This window comes from Bos mutus, chromosome 1 (assembly GCF_027580195.1).
Source record: "Bos mutus isolate GX-2022 chromosome 1, NWIPB_WYAK_1.1, whole genome shotgun sequence".
NCBI classification, from domain to species: Eukaryota; Metazoa; Chordata; class Mammalia; order Artiodactyla; family Bovidae; genus Bos; species Bos mutus.
In genome coordinates this window covers 104,455,873-104,470,618 of record NC_091617.1, presented here as the reverse complement: position 1 = coordinate 104,470,618, position 14,746 = coordinate 104,455,873, and the positions used below count along the sequence as shown (strand labels likewise).

At 38.9% G+C, this 14,746-nt stretch overlaps 1 pseudogene; it reads right to left on the bottom strand.

Moving 5' to 3' along the window:
* Positions 1–2,822: 2,822 nt before the first annotated feature.
* On the bottom strand, positions 2,823–5,428 carry LOC102270534 (HMG box-containing protein 1 pseudogene; annotated as a pseudogene).
* Positions 5,429–14,746: the final 9,318 nt, after the last annotated feature.

The window sequence follows — 14,746 nt, the reverse complement described above, 5'->3', positions numbered from 1 at the left end:
AAGTCAGGGTAGATAAGTGGGATTTAACCCTGGTACACAGAACAAGAAAGATGAATAGATGCCTTTTAAAAGTTCCTTTCAGGCTTTTGAGTCTATGATAAAACATGTCTTCTTGCTTTTTGCACAAAGAGAACAATGGTTACAATGACAGTCACTGTTTTTTGAGGAACACTGTGTACCAGATTCTGAACCCCAATTTTTATAATCATAATCCAATTAATCTTTTCAATCAGTCTAGAAGGTAGACATTTCTTTCCATATTTTACGGGTGAGAAAACTGAAGTGTAGAGAAGCTGAGAATACTGTCGTCACCTTACTGTTCCCAGATTTACTTTGTGATTGGTATAACTTTATTGCCAGAAGACCTCAAGTATTTTAAGTAGACCGTCCCAAATTTACCTGATAAACTGTAGGAATTTGAGTTTGTAAAAAATCAAAGAAACACCTATCATATTTTTGCTCTAAAATTACGAGCTGGAGAAAGTAATGGTGTATGACTCATGGCTACTGACTTCTGTAGGCAGCCTTTGCCCCATGATGAGTGTTGTATTACAATGGGTGGCTTCCATTTCTTTATTTGAACGTTTTGAAACCAACCAGATTTAAAGTCCTACAACTCTAAGAATCTAAGACAGTTGAAGATATTGAAATTTACATCTTGAGATTAGAGTGAATCTTATATACTGGCCCTCATAGGCATAAAGCTCTATGAAACCTTTGATCATTTCATGAGTGGCAAAATGATACTTGCTTTTAAATTTCTGCTGGCTGTTTCCAATCACAAGTCACTTCTTGAGTAATGCCTCATGCAGTGTCATAACCATATGAGGATGCCAGTTAGAGCAACAATATTGCCCTGCTGGATGGTCATCAGTGTCAGGAGATGAGGCAGACTCCTATTGCTTGATCAAGATGTTTAAATTCCCATTCTGCACAAATGGAAATGCTTGGAAGAATATAATGAGAGGTAATAGTAATTTTTAGATTGCCTGTCAACCCTAAGCCCATTTCTATCTATCACGGAAATGATAGAACTCTCTCTTCTTGGGCTTTTCTTATTTGCATAACAGCATCAATACCTTTCAGTTTTTTTCCCCCCAGTTTCCCACTAAAACAGAACCTTGATTTGCAGTGTCTTAATGCATTCTGGCATAGACGATTCACTCCTTCTTGAAAAATGTATAAGTCAGCTACCAATTAAGCACAGAAATCAGTAATAAATAGAATACCAAATAAAATATTTGTATATTGACTCCAACAACTTACCTGGTCGCAAACTATCTCTCTATGTTCTTGCATGGAACCCTGGAAGCGATTTTCTGGTCATATTCTCTACCGTTTGGTTTTAATTGGCTAATCCCTATACGTAGAGAATTCCCACCCAACACGTATGAGTGTAGAAAGCAGCTGCCTTCATGCTAGATGGTTCAGTATATCAATTAAAAGTGATGTATGGCTATTTGCTAAAGTTACACTTATTTTAAAAAATATGTCTGTGTGAACTGAAATCTACAGAGGATAAAATGAACTCACTTAGAGGGAAGTCATGTCATCAAGGGGCTGTTGGCTGGACTCCCAGACAGGTCCCCACAAGGTGGACTTTCCCTCAGTGGAGTTGCTGCAGTTAAGTAGGATACTGATAGTCTTAAAGACTTAGAAGTGCAGTCTTGTCAGTGTCGTGAAGTACTCAGGTTCAGGATGCTGTTTTCTGCTAACAAAACTCAAGAGACTGTTACAAAAGCAGAATGTCAATCCTTTAGTTAATGAGAAATATGACTTTCAGTTTGAACTGTCCTTACTTTGATCCAAGGCCAAAGCCTTCACTTATGCATGAATCCTGTTCCTTCTCACTGACTTTTTAACTGCTTAACCCCTGCAGTTTTCCTGCTTTTGCCTCCATCAACAAATTTCCCTTCATCATTCTGTCATCATTGAGCATACTAACGTATCTCCCATCTTAACAAAAACCCTACTAATATCTCATTTTCCTCCAGTTACCATCTGATTTCTCTTTTTTTTCTTAGCAAAACTCCTCAAAGTTAAGTGACATGCATATTTCATACATTTATCTCCCTACCTCCTGTTCGCTCATCAGCTGACTTCAGATAGAACCAGTTCTTCACCACTCCACTAGAACAATGTAGAATAGAAAAGCATGAAAAGAAGACCTAACATTGTTAAAGGCATGACTTCTTCCCTAAAGTTGTTGTTGTTTAGTTGCTAAGTCATGTCTGACTCTTCTTGAAACCCCATGGACTGTAGCCCAACAGGCTCCTCTGTTGATGGGGTTTCCCAGGCAAGAATACTAGAATGGGTTGCCATTTCCTTCTCCAGGGGATCTTCCCGACCCAGGGATCCAACCTGCATCTCCTGTATTGGCAGGCGGTTCTTTACCACTGTGCCAGCAGGAAAGACCCTTCCCCAAAGTACCTGTACTTATTAAACAAAAATCAATTTTCAAATTGTTTTTGGAGGAAAAATGTTCATTAGTTTTTCAGTAAACAGCCTGGTTGAAATATAGAGAAGTTCAGTCAAGGTCTTTTCCTAGGCTCCTTCTGTTTGTTCAGTGCTACTTGCAGAGATTCAGCTTGCTAGCCCATAAGTTGGGAAATTGATGTGCAGTACAGATACTTTTACTATTTTTGTGGCTCATGATGCATACAGGTCTTTAAGATCCAATGGCATGAGATGATGCCTACATGTTGGTTTTGTTCACTCACTTTAGAGTCTGCTGCATCTCCATCTTAGATAAAGTTTCTCCTATAGAAAGCTGCAGTAATAAAATCTTTTTTTTTTTTTTTAACAATTTTTTCATTTTATTTGAAATAATATACAAGAATATAGTGTGCAAAATTTAGGGGCAACATCATGAAGAAGTGTAATGAACTGAAATCAATTTTATAGCTGTGATTCCTAACCAGAAACACCACTTGGTAAGTAACATGAAAAGCCATGATTGTAGCTCAGAGCAAAAGCAGCTCTATTGCCATTGTGTTTGCTCGTTGTAGACAGTTGAGGAAAGTAAAGTGCAAGTGTTGCACCGCTTAAGTGCAAAGTCCGCCCCCACCATAGATACGATGACAAAAACGATATTAAGATACGTGGCTGAGGAGATATAGGACACAAAGTTAAAAATACAATGGTGTCAACTGTTAACAGCACCATTACAGTGACAATATCCCAATGCTATTAACTAACTTTACCTTGGCCTGGGCTGGGTCTCCACTGAAGTCAAGGGTGGGCGCCGCCGCCCGGTGTGTCCAACTCAGCATGCTCAGGAGCCGCGGCCGGTGGCTCTTAGGCTGGCACTGGCACCATCCACCGGCCCTGTGTCCTGGCAACCTCTTGGCACTGCCCAGACTAGGAGCCCCTGTGTTTGGCACAGATGCTGAGCCATGTGGTGGTTGCTCAAGGAAGGCCAACTCCCAGCTTCTGCTTCACCCCATTATGTGTACAATACAGATTAATAAGCAGTAAGGAGCCAATGTATAAACAGCAGTTACATATTTTTAAATTCCCCTTTTGTACAATTTAAAATAAAACATGTATACACTTCTCCTCTCTTTTCTACTGTACTTTAGCACCACAGGATATCAATTTTCAAGCCTATATTACCTGATAGACATATATGAAGTTTGGAAGAAAAATAAGGCAATTTGGTTTACAATGTTGATAGTTTTAGCTTACTTAATGCTCTAATGGAGAAAGCAAATCCTCACTCATTATTAAATCATTTCAAGACTCAATGCTATCGGTATCTTATGGTCACACAGATTCAGGACAAATGGTGAGACCTTCATCTTAAATCTTTCCATCAACAGTCAAGCATCCTGTTTAATGTTGTTGTGAGCCTGAATTGGTTCTTTTCCTTTTCCAACAGTCAGGATTTAAACGTTTTTGTTCTTCAGCCAAAGCCTTTGCTTCTAATGTATACATCCTCCTCTCTTCATTCTTCATTTTCTTCCACCTGTCACCAAGGATCACACTTATGGCTCTGTTATCTTTCCCTGGATACATCTGAGTATATTCAACTCTGTATTTTTTGGCAAAAAGCATGAAGGCATTCATTGGTCTTTTGCACTTGTTAGGAGAAGTGGCACTCACAGTCCCTGAGCTGTGGGTTTTGACAGCTTTAGCGTACAAAGAACTGGAAGAGAGCTGTGATGATCCTGGTGAGCCACAGTTTTTACTGAATCCAGATCTTTCAAAGTCTTGACCTCCAGGTCCTCCACAAGACAAAGACGCACGACGCTGACGAGCCATACTACTTAGCACGTAAACGGCAGAAGAATCCATAGGCGTGAAGTCATAGCTTTTAAATGTATCAAAAACACCTGAATCATCAAAATTAATGGCATCAGGGTGTCCAGGAGGTAGACATACATCACCAATATGAATTTCACAACACGGAATGCCATGCTGTACCACAGTCAAGCTTGGATAAAATGACGACCAACCTTTATTTTTAACATAGAAAGGGTGGTCCAGTTTACACTCTACAGTAAGTAAACCATCTTCCACTGTACCAGGATCAAAAGTCAACTTCAGTACAGACTCACCAAATGATACACTTTCTTCATGTGATAACAACTTTAGACCATCAGAACCATAGCCCTTGTGAGTGCCCATCTGGAGATCTTCCTCATTATCACAGCCTTCAGTTCTAGCAAAATCTTCCACATTCTGCCATTCCTTATTGCTTCCCTTATGAAAGCACAGTCGTGTGCCTTTCAAAAAACAGTGCCAAGCAGTTGAAGGCCAGGAATTGCACCACCCCAAGTCGTCATCATCTGAGAGGGAGGACATGCAGAAAATGCCAGATTCCGACTTACTGTTTGCCCTTTCATGTCTGACTGGTGTTTGCTCCTTCCAGTGATGAGGAAGGCCGGCTCACCCTTAGAAGAGGCCACCGTGGAGGGGCGTAGGAATGTAAACTTTTGCTAGTAGCTATGATGTGTACAGGAGATGATCTGTTGTAAAATGAGCACTGCATAAGTGGACTTTGTGGGCTGGTGGCAATATTTGCTAGTTCTGTTAGCCAATCCACTTCATTTTCACGGTAGGTATTTTCTGATATTTCTGAGGTATTTTGGTTCCAAGATGGTCTTGGATATTCTTGATGCGACACATCTGAACTTAGTTGGTATATGGCAGATGGAGTAGGATCACTCTGAACAGCCTGAAGTTCAGGAAGATCATCAAGTTCCATGTGCTCATCACAAGAGTTGTATCCAGGAGAGGACGGCAACGTCTCCTTGCACTGCAGCAGCTGCAGCGAGTCGTTCACTCCTGGCGCTCTCTTGTCCATGACTAGCAGGAGCTTCTGCACCGCATCAGGCATCTGGTTGCTCTTCACTTCCCACACCATGTTATGGCGCTCTGACAAACCCGTCGCCATTACCAAGTCTTTCAAGCTTCGTCTTCCCCCTCCCCTCAAACCCCCGGGGTTCAGTAATAAAATCTTGTCACAGTGACTGGCATATAAAACCCAAGCTGCTTAGCACAAGGCCTTAGAAGATCTGGCCTCAGATCTCTGAGGCCTGGTCCTACCACCTCTTGCTCAATTTGTGAAAAGTGGTTTTTCTTTTCCAGGAACACATCCAGCTTTTTCTCCCTTACAGTCTTAATACTTCTTAATACTTCCTGACTAGATTGAAATACTTTTCTCCTTATCTTTCAGGTTTCTGCTGAAAAGAAATTCTCTGAGAGGATATCTTTGGCTACTCTATATAAGGTAACATTTCATTTCCTTATTTTGTTGATTTTCTATGAACACAGATTATCTGAGTGACTGAATAATGGCCAGGAACTTGTGAATGTTCCTTTAAATGGGAAAAGGAATTTTGACATCGGAACATTATCTCGGATTATCTGAGCGGGTTCAATGTAATCTCAAGGGTCCTCATAAGTGGGAGGCAGGAGGGTCAGTCAGAAAAAGGAGAGGTGACTATGGAAGCAAAAGTGGGAGGGAGTGATGCATTTTGCATATGGAGAAAGGGGCACAGACCAAGGAATGCAGGTGGTCTTCTGAAGCTAGAAAAGGCATTCTGTCATAGATTCTTGGGGAGAAATCTGTCTTAATTTTAGCCAAGATTCATTTTGGACTTCTGAATTCCAGAAATGTAAGACAATAAGTTTGAATTGTTTGCAGCAACCAAGTTTGTTGGAACAGCAATAGTAAACTAATACATCATCTGAATTTTATGCTTGCTTATTTACACGCTCATTTATTTCCATCTTCCTAGTTCGTATGCAGACAACATGAGGGGAGGAATGTCTCTCTTGTTACTTGCATCAGTGTGTGTCCAGTGGTTAAAATAGTACTTGGCACAGAGTGTGTGCTAAATCACTCTTGGCTAAATGATTAAGTGGGATTACTTATGTTCATTGATTCAGACAGTATATATCAGTCAGGGTTAAGAGGGAGAAGCAGACACACAGACACATAAGACTTAGATATTTTGAAATTCTGGAATTTACTGAGTCTCTGCACTGCTCATTGTCTTCTCAACTGATCTGATTTTGGAGCTTAAAGTCCCCAGAGCAGTTGTGAAGGGCAGATAGATACAAACTGGGAGAGAATAAGAGCAAGTTGGGATATACAAGCTAGAGTCAGTGAGGACTGATTGAAGTGTCACTTCTTGTGACTTTTGACTTTGGTGAAATGAATGTCCTGCAGAAATTCAGGAGCTTGTTGTCTTGTTGTGAAACATACATACCTGGCCCAGGAGTTAGTTACACTGAATGAGATGCAGGGGAAGTTGGGGGAGTTGCAGGCCTGGCTGCAGTCTCATGCCAGCACCATGAGTCAGAAGATGAGTAATATGTATAAGTAGCAAAATGCTGTTCCAAATCTACTCTCCAAATTCCCCATAAGAATCTCTGTGGTGGCCTGCCTACTTTAACTGGAGACATACAGATGTAAGTGTACAATTAAGGATAACTTCCCAGGTGGCACCAATGGTAAAGAACCTGCATGCCAGTAAGGGAGACACAGATTCCATCTCTCCATCAGGAAGATCTGGAGAAGAAAATGGCAACCCACTCCAGTATTCTTGCCTGGAGAATCCCATGGATGGAGGAGCCTGGCAGGCTATAGTCCAAAGAGTCGGACATAACTGAAGTGACTTAGAACAAGTGTAACTCATAATCAGGATATTTAATGGTATCAGGTTTTGATTGTCATAGTTTTGGTGATCTTCACAGTGGACACATATGCCTATACACACATAAGCACGCATCTTTTAGGCCTTCTAGAGAGTTCTTGAAATAGCATCTGGATGGTCAATGAAAAACATGCCTCTTAAAAATTGCTTCCAAAATAGACATTTTACACTTTTTTCAACTTTCACATTCTTTCTTAAGATAATATCTTCAGAGTGTATCCAATCTGGTCTTAATGTTTTGGGATCTATTTTTGCCTTAAGAGGTTTTGTTGTTTTGAGCTGATTTGTTACACTGATTTACAAAACTTCTTTGCTAAGCTCTTGACATTTGAGGAATAGTTAATATCCATTACCAGAAATAAAATATTTCATTTTCAGTGAAGAAGCAGAAATGAAATTGAGGGCATGGGGAAGACCTAGTACTTTTCCCACTCAGGTTGCCCCGTGACTCTGAGTTCTCTTGGGTACCAGGACACATCTCAGACATTTCTCCCCCTTTCCTCTCTGTTCATTCTGTTTTTCACTCCAGTCTTTGAGCCTTTGTTGAGTAGAATTAGAATAATCAATGTGTGTGTGTTCATTCATGTCTGACTCTTTGCAACCTCATGGACTCTAGCCCACTGGACTCTCCTGTCTGTGGGATTTACCAGGCAAAAATACTGGAGTGGGTTGCTGTTTACTTCTCCAGGGGATCTTTCCCACTCAGGGATCAAACCTGGTCTTCTTATTGGCAGGTGGATTCTTTACCACTGAGCCACTTGGGAAGCTGTAGAATAATCAATAGAGCCTCTGAATTGAAAGAAGGCCAGATTTGAAATTTAAGAGATGTAGAAGATAAGAGAGGGTGAAGAATGAAGAATATGAAGCAAAATTTGGAGTTGAGAGGGAGTTTTAGACAGTTAGCAGAGAAAGATATTGGTGATAGCTACAGCACCAGTGAGATACTGAGTGAAAGAGTATACTATGTCCACAAGTCCACAGTGTGGAAGGGAGTGAGTGGAACGAATGGAGAAGGCAGCATCAACATATATACACTATCGTGTGTAAAATGGATAGTTGCTGAGAAGCTGCTATATAACACAGGGAACCCAGTCTGGTGCTCTGTGATGACCTAGAGGAGTGGGACTGGGGGGAGGGAGGGAGGATCAAGACAGAGGGGATATATGTATATTTATGACTGATATGTATTCTTGTATGGCATAAACCAATACAACTTTGCAAAAATTTAAAAGCAAAAACTGGTAGAACAACAAAAAATTTACTGTGGCTTGAGTAGATATTTTACTGTTGTTTTGAGTGACTCAGGAAAGGTAAGTAGTTTCCATTTTTTCCTCTGTCCACTGTTTTAAAATATGACCAATACCTTGCAGGAAGAGTGGGGGCAAAGAAGAGTCACTTTTGTTTCCCTCATGAAGCCTTTTACCCAGTAAATAGAAAATCTAAAACTGGAAGGAATACGATGAAAGAAGAGGATGGTTTATGGTGAACCTACAACTTGGGGGCCTAGCGTAGATCATGGGGCTGAAGACTACTTCTCAGAGAAAGTGACATTTATGTAGAAACTTGTCAGATGGCATTTGTGGGAATAAAGGACATGATTCATGTAAAGTGTTTAGCACAGTGTATGACAAATGGGTATTAGCAATATTATAATTATTTTAAATCATGTAGTGTTCTTGTATCTTCTTTAAAACTAGATGGTAAAAGCATTCATGGCAGAGTAGATTTTTCTGTTCATTTTAAATCCCTATAAATTTCCAGCTCTCTTCCTTGTAGTGATGTATAGTTAAGAGAACTCGAGTCCTCTGATGTTGCTGCTAAGTCGCTTCAGTAGTGTTCGACTCTGTGCGACTCCATGGACAGCAGCCCACCAGGCTCTGCCGTCTCTGGGATTCTCCAGGCAAGAACACTGGAGTGAGTTACCATTTCCTTCTCCAATGCATGAAAGTGAAAAGTGAAAGTAAAGTCGCTCAGTCGTGTCTGACTCTTCGCGACCCCCCAGACTGCAGCCTACCAGGCTCCTCCATCCATGAGATTTTCCAGGCAAGAACACTGGAGTGGGTTGCCATTGCCTTCTCTAGACAAGGATTAAAATCACAAACTATGAGTTGTATAAGTCTAGGGAACATATTTAACTGGGCTATAGTTTTCTTACTTGTAAAGTGAGAATGATACTGCTTCAAGGAATTTCTGTGATGATTAAAAATGAACATGTCTAGTACAACATGTGAGTGAAGTCTCTGTCATGTTCAACTCTTTGTGACCCCATGGACTCTAGGCTGCCGGGTTCTTCCATCCATGGGATTTTCCAGGCAAGAATACTGGAATGGGTTGCCATTTCCTTCTCCAGAAGATCTTCTCAATCCAGGGATTGAACCCAGGTCACCTGCATTGCAGGCAGACTCCTTATTGGCTGAGCCACCAGGGAAGTCCATAGAAGTACAACATAGATGCACAATAAAATTTTTAGTAATATTAAGTAATATTTCCTTATATCAAGGGAGAAAATTGGTAGCATTTTTAGTTGTATATTAATCATTTGAAATTTATGATAATTTGGTTGTAGGTGAGAGAAATTTGTGTCATCTATAGATGAATCTGAATAAGAAAGAAAGAAATAATGTTCATATAATGTTTATCTTAAAAGATGACAGCTTTTAGAAAAACTTCTATCCAGAATCCCAAAAAATATAAGAAGGAAAAACAAAAGTCACCCATAGTCCCCTTCTCCACTTAGTCCCTCTTTATAGAAGAATGTTTGTGAAAAGTGAAGTTGTTACTTAGTCGTGTCTGACTCTTTGTGACTCCATGGACTATAGCCCGCCAGGCTCCTCTGTCCATGGGATTCTCCAGGCAAGAATGCTGGAGTGGGTTGCCATTTCCTTCTCGGGGGATGTTCCTGACCCAGGGATCCAAGCTGTGTCTCCTACTTTGCAGGCAGATTCTTTACCACCTGAGAAAACCCAGAAGAATGTTTAGAGTATCCAAAAAGTATTTATACATGATGAGCTATTAACTCTAATTAATTATCTATTAATTGAAGAAGTGCCTTGAAAATCTATACTCAAAAACTCTGTAATATTAATAGTTCATTCCTTTGTGGTTAAAAGAAAATTCACTGAATCATTTAACAAATACCTACAGATACATTTTCCAAATATTTTGGAATAGTTTTTTTACTTATTAGTAAGGTTATAATTCTTATGTAAAGGTTTTATAGTTAGATGACGGATATGCTATTTGTTTTAATGTTCTTTATTGTTGTACAGATTGGTATCTTAAAAGAAAGTACATGTCCTATGAAAGGAAGGGTTAAATACCATCTGCTAGAGAGGCATGCTCCTGGTTCTCTAGGAAAGGTATTACTTTGGATGATGATTTTTATCTATAATTACCTTTCCTTTTTGTTCTCAGAGAGCCTGATCTTTATTATAATATGTATTGCTTCATATTCACTAAACTATATATGAAAAATAATCTTTGTTTATAGTTTGAGGGGAGTTTTGAAATTACTGCATGAAGATACTTGAAACTTTTGCTTCATTGAAAAGCACTGGATGTTTTGAGAAAAATCAATAAAACATATTCCTACCATTACCCAAAGGGAACAAAGTTATTGAGGTTTGAAATAGCTTGCCCCCAAATCATAATTCTTCTAGCATGGGGATTTGTGGAGTACCCTTTGCAGCGAACAGCTAATCATGCTGTACTTGGTGAATTACTTTCATTATATAAAACAAACTTAGTCATTGCACATTGTAAGGAATGTTCAAATTGTTTCATTAAAAACACAACGTTATGCAAGCTATTAATTTTTAAGACACATTACCAAATGGGTCATGAATATTAAGTGAACACATTTATTCTACCCTTTAAAAAATATACACATTAATTTGTAGTTGATACAAACTTCATCTTCAGAGTATAAAACAGAAGACAGAATATGCACAGTTCCCTTCACTTGGCTGCAAAATGATTCACCTGAAAATCTAAAATCATTCAAAAAGTTTAGTGCAACTGTGATTATTCTCACAGACTTCCATTATTTACTGTTCACAGGCACAAATATGCAATTCTCAACTGTCTTTCAACCTCAGAGGCTGCAATTCTATTGGTTGCTAGTAGATGGCAGAATGATATTCTGTGGGTCATGTGTACAATTCTGTCCACACAGATACAGTTCCAGGTAAAATTCGCATTAGGTTTGTGAGACTCAAAAGATAATGTTTATTAGAACACACTTTCAAAGTTGTGTTTTCTGATGGAAAAGTTCCATTTACAAATATGTATTCTTTGAGATGGAAGGTTTATAATGAATTTTTCCAAATAATAAATGGCTATTCATACATCAAGACTTTATGCTCAAAATGAGGTTCATTTGTGATATGTTTATTATTAAAATATAAAAGCAATGGTTGTCTCTCCTCCGCTGTTTCCAAGGTTTGTCTATTCATAAGTCTAGGCTTGAAAAGATGAAAAAATACATCTTCAGCAATGGTAATATAACCAGATAAGAACTATACAGTGTAAAGCAGAGTGCTTTGAGGTCAGTTAGTGGGGATGGTAGCTTTGCTATTAAGTGGTGGGGACAATGAGGGGATGGCATATATATCCATTTAGTTTGGACTTCTAGTAATTCCATTCCTACTCCATCTTTTATTTGGTTTTGAAAATGTCTATTTTGGCAATAAGTGAGAATTCGCACCTATCAGTCTTATGACTATTAGGCATGCTCTATAATATTCTATTTGCCTTGTTTATTGTCTGATAGCTGCCCCTCATCCCCTACTACACACACTAGAATGCCACACACACACTAGAATGTGAACTTCCAGAAGGTATGTGTTTGTTATCAGGTTTTGTTTTTTGCTGCTGTGTACTCTGTGCTTCCTAGCAGAGTGACTGGCAGAGTATGGATGTTCAATAGATATTTATTGAATTCATAACTGAATACATGAAAGATAAACTACTTTTTGCAAAGTATTTGCAAACCCCATCAAAGAGGAAGGAAGAAGAAAAAAGCATCAGTAGCTCTATCAACACCATTGGTATCATTTTTGTAGGTACCCTGAAGGGTCATTTTCTTGCATTATTTACATTGTTGCACTCATATAATATAAACAAATTTGCAAATTCCAATTAGGTCCGTTTTCCTGCTGAGTCTTGTTTACCATAGACATTTTGAGAACAAGGGTCAAAGGAAGTTGCCTAGACGACTACTATGCAGAATAACTGCATTAACATCTTTTTCCCCCAGTTGCTGTGTTCTTCCTAGGCAATTTGTATCAATTATGCCTGCTAAATGGTGTTCAGATCCATTCACATTTTCTCTCTCCTCCCATACCCCTAATCTAAGCCACAGTCAATCTCTAACCTTTTGTTTGGATTATCACAATTGCTTCCTAAATGACTTTGCCTGCATTCAGCCTTGCCTGTCCTCAATGCCCAGTTTCTATTTTTACCACCATTTGCTTTCTTCTCATGAGATACAGGATGATTTCTTCCAGAAAACATTGATTTCAGTCCTCTGCCTGATATTCTGCAGTGGTTTTCAATTGACCTTGGAGTAAAATCCCCAAAGCCCCTGCATGATACAGCTGGTGACTCTATCTCCAGCCTCAGGGCTTGCTCATCTCTTATTTTCTGAGACCTGCACAGAGTGTATTGAACGTGCCACTCTCTTTCCCTTAGACCTTGAATGGAATCCACTCAAGGCAATATTTCCCTTACTACCTACATTTGCTTGGTTAAATCCTCTTTATTCAAATACTCTGGGATTTGGATGTAGTTATTCCCTAATCAGTAAAGTGATTACAGTGTCTGTCACATGGTGAGTGCTGTTGGTATTTGTTGCATTGAATCTGTGTTTTCATCACACCCTACTATACAGATGGGTTTTTAAGGATATTTATCACAGGAATAGTTAGAGATGCAAGAAGAAAGATGAGATAATGAGGACTTCTATTTGTAATTGAATCATATAATGATCATTTGCAATTTAAAAATGACATAATTCAGGTTGTTTAATTTGAATTTTACAGATGGAGAAAATCATCACTCAAGTTCTTTGGCAATGAAATGGTCATTATGTTGTTTTATGAAGCTTTTTGTGGGAAGAAAAACACTTCTTCTGTAATAAATCACCTCACATCCCATCTCTGTTGTCTAGGTGTAGTTATCATAGTTTAAGTGGAATAGCAATCTTTGAAATGCGTTGCCTCAGCCATTGCCTTGAGTCAGCAATTCTCAATACCTGGTTGGAGTGGAGAGTTAAGGGGAATTGACTGATATTTTAATATAAATCAGAAGAGATGTAGAATAAAAAGCTAAAGAAATTTGTCTATGGCTGTAAGGAGAGATTCTGAAAATTTATATATATCCATTGGAGAGTCTGACACATGTGCAACATATATTGCTGAGGGAAAATTACTGAGAGATTAAAGCTCCCAAACTTATTGTGTAGTTTATGTACACATGAGTATGTTACAGCCATTTGGATGTGGAAAAAAAAATCAGTGAACACTTCTTCCCCTGCCTCCCATCCTGCTATGCTCTGTCATAGAGCATATGGACAAGGACATACATACCTCTGTCATGGAGTGCACCCCCCACCCCCGTCCCCACCCCCACCAAAGGGAGTCTGGGTCTTTATACCTGAGCAGAGGAGTCTTGTTAACTCAGAACTTTTTGAGAGGAAAATAACTTACCTTGTTGAAAATACTCTAATTTTGAGCTGCTCTGTTTAATCTGTTGAACTGATATACTAATTAAACAAGTGGTCACCAAAAATAGCAACTTTGATATGATACTAGGAAAAGGGCAGAAGAAGATGATAACCAGCTGAGAGGAGCCACAACCAGTTTTCCTGTGAATTTTCCAATCTCACAGTCTAATAAAAAATATAAATCTGTTTAATAATCTTTCAGTGTCATTTTTCTATTCTTGCCTTTTAGAAGCACTTAATACACTTAGTCAATAATAATTCTCTTTATTTAGATGGTTACTTTTTTTTTTTTTGGATCAATTCTGCCTTTAAATGTATTCTGAATATTGGTGATTGATATAATTGAAAACTTAAATGATCAAGAATGAAAAATTAAGTTCTTAAATATGTCTTAGAAGGAAATATGTTCTGTTTTAAATAGAATCAGAATTTCTTTTTTGTAGGAGAGTACAAAAGGTATGAATATCAAGTAAGTGCTGGAGGGAATAAACTTCTTTGCTCATCTCATCAAGCTCAGACTATTAGGCTTAAAGACACTCTTAGATTCAGAGATGTGGGGAGAGATGCTCCCTGTGTTTGATTAATTTGGATGAGAGCATTTTCATTATCTATGGCTCCACGACAAATCACAACAAAATGTAATGGTTTTAACAGGAAGCACTTATAATATCTGCTGGTCATAATTTGGGCAGTTCATCAGTTCACACTTAGGATATCTCATGCAGTTGCAGTTAGATATATGTTGGGCTGCAGTCATCTGAAGGCTTGACTGGGGCTGGAGAATCCATTTCCAAGGAGGCCCACTCTCATGGCTGGCAAGTGGTACTTTCTGTTGTTCAGGACCCTCACTTCTCTC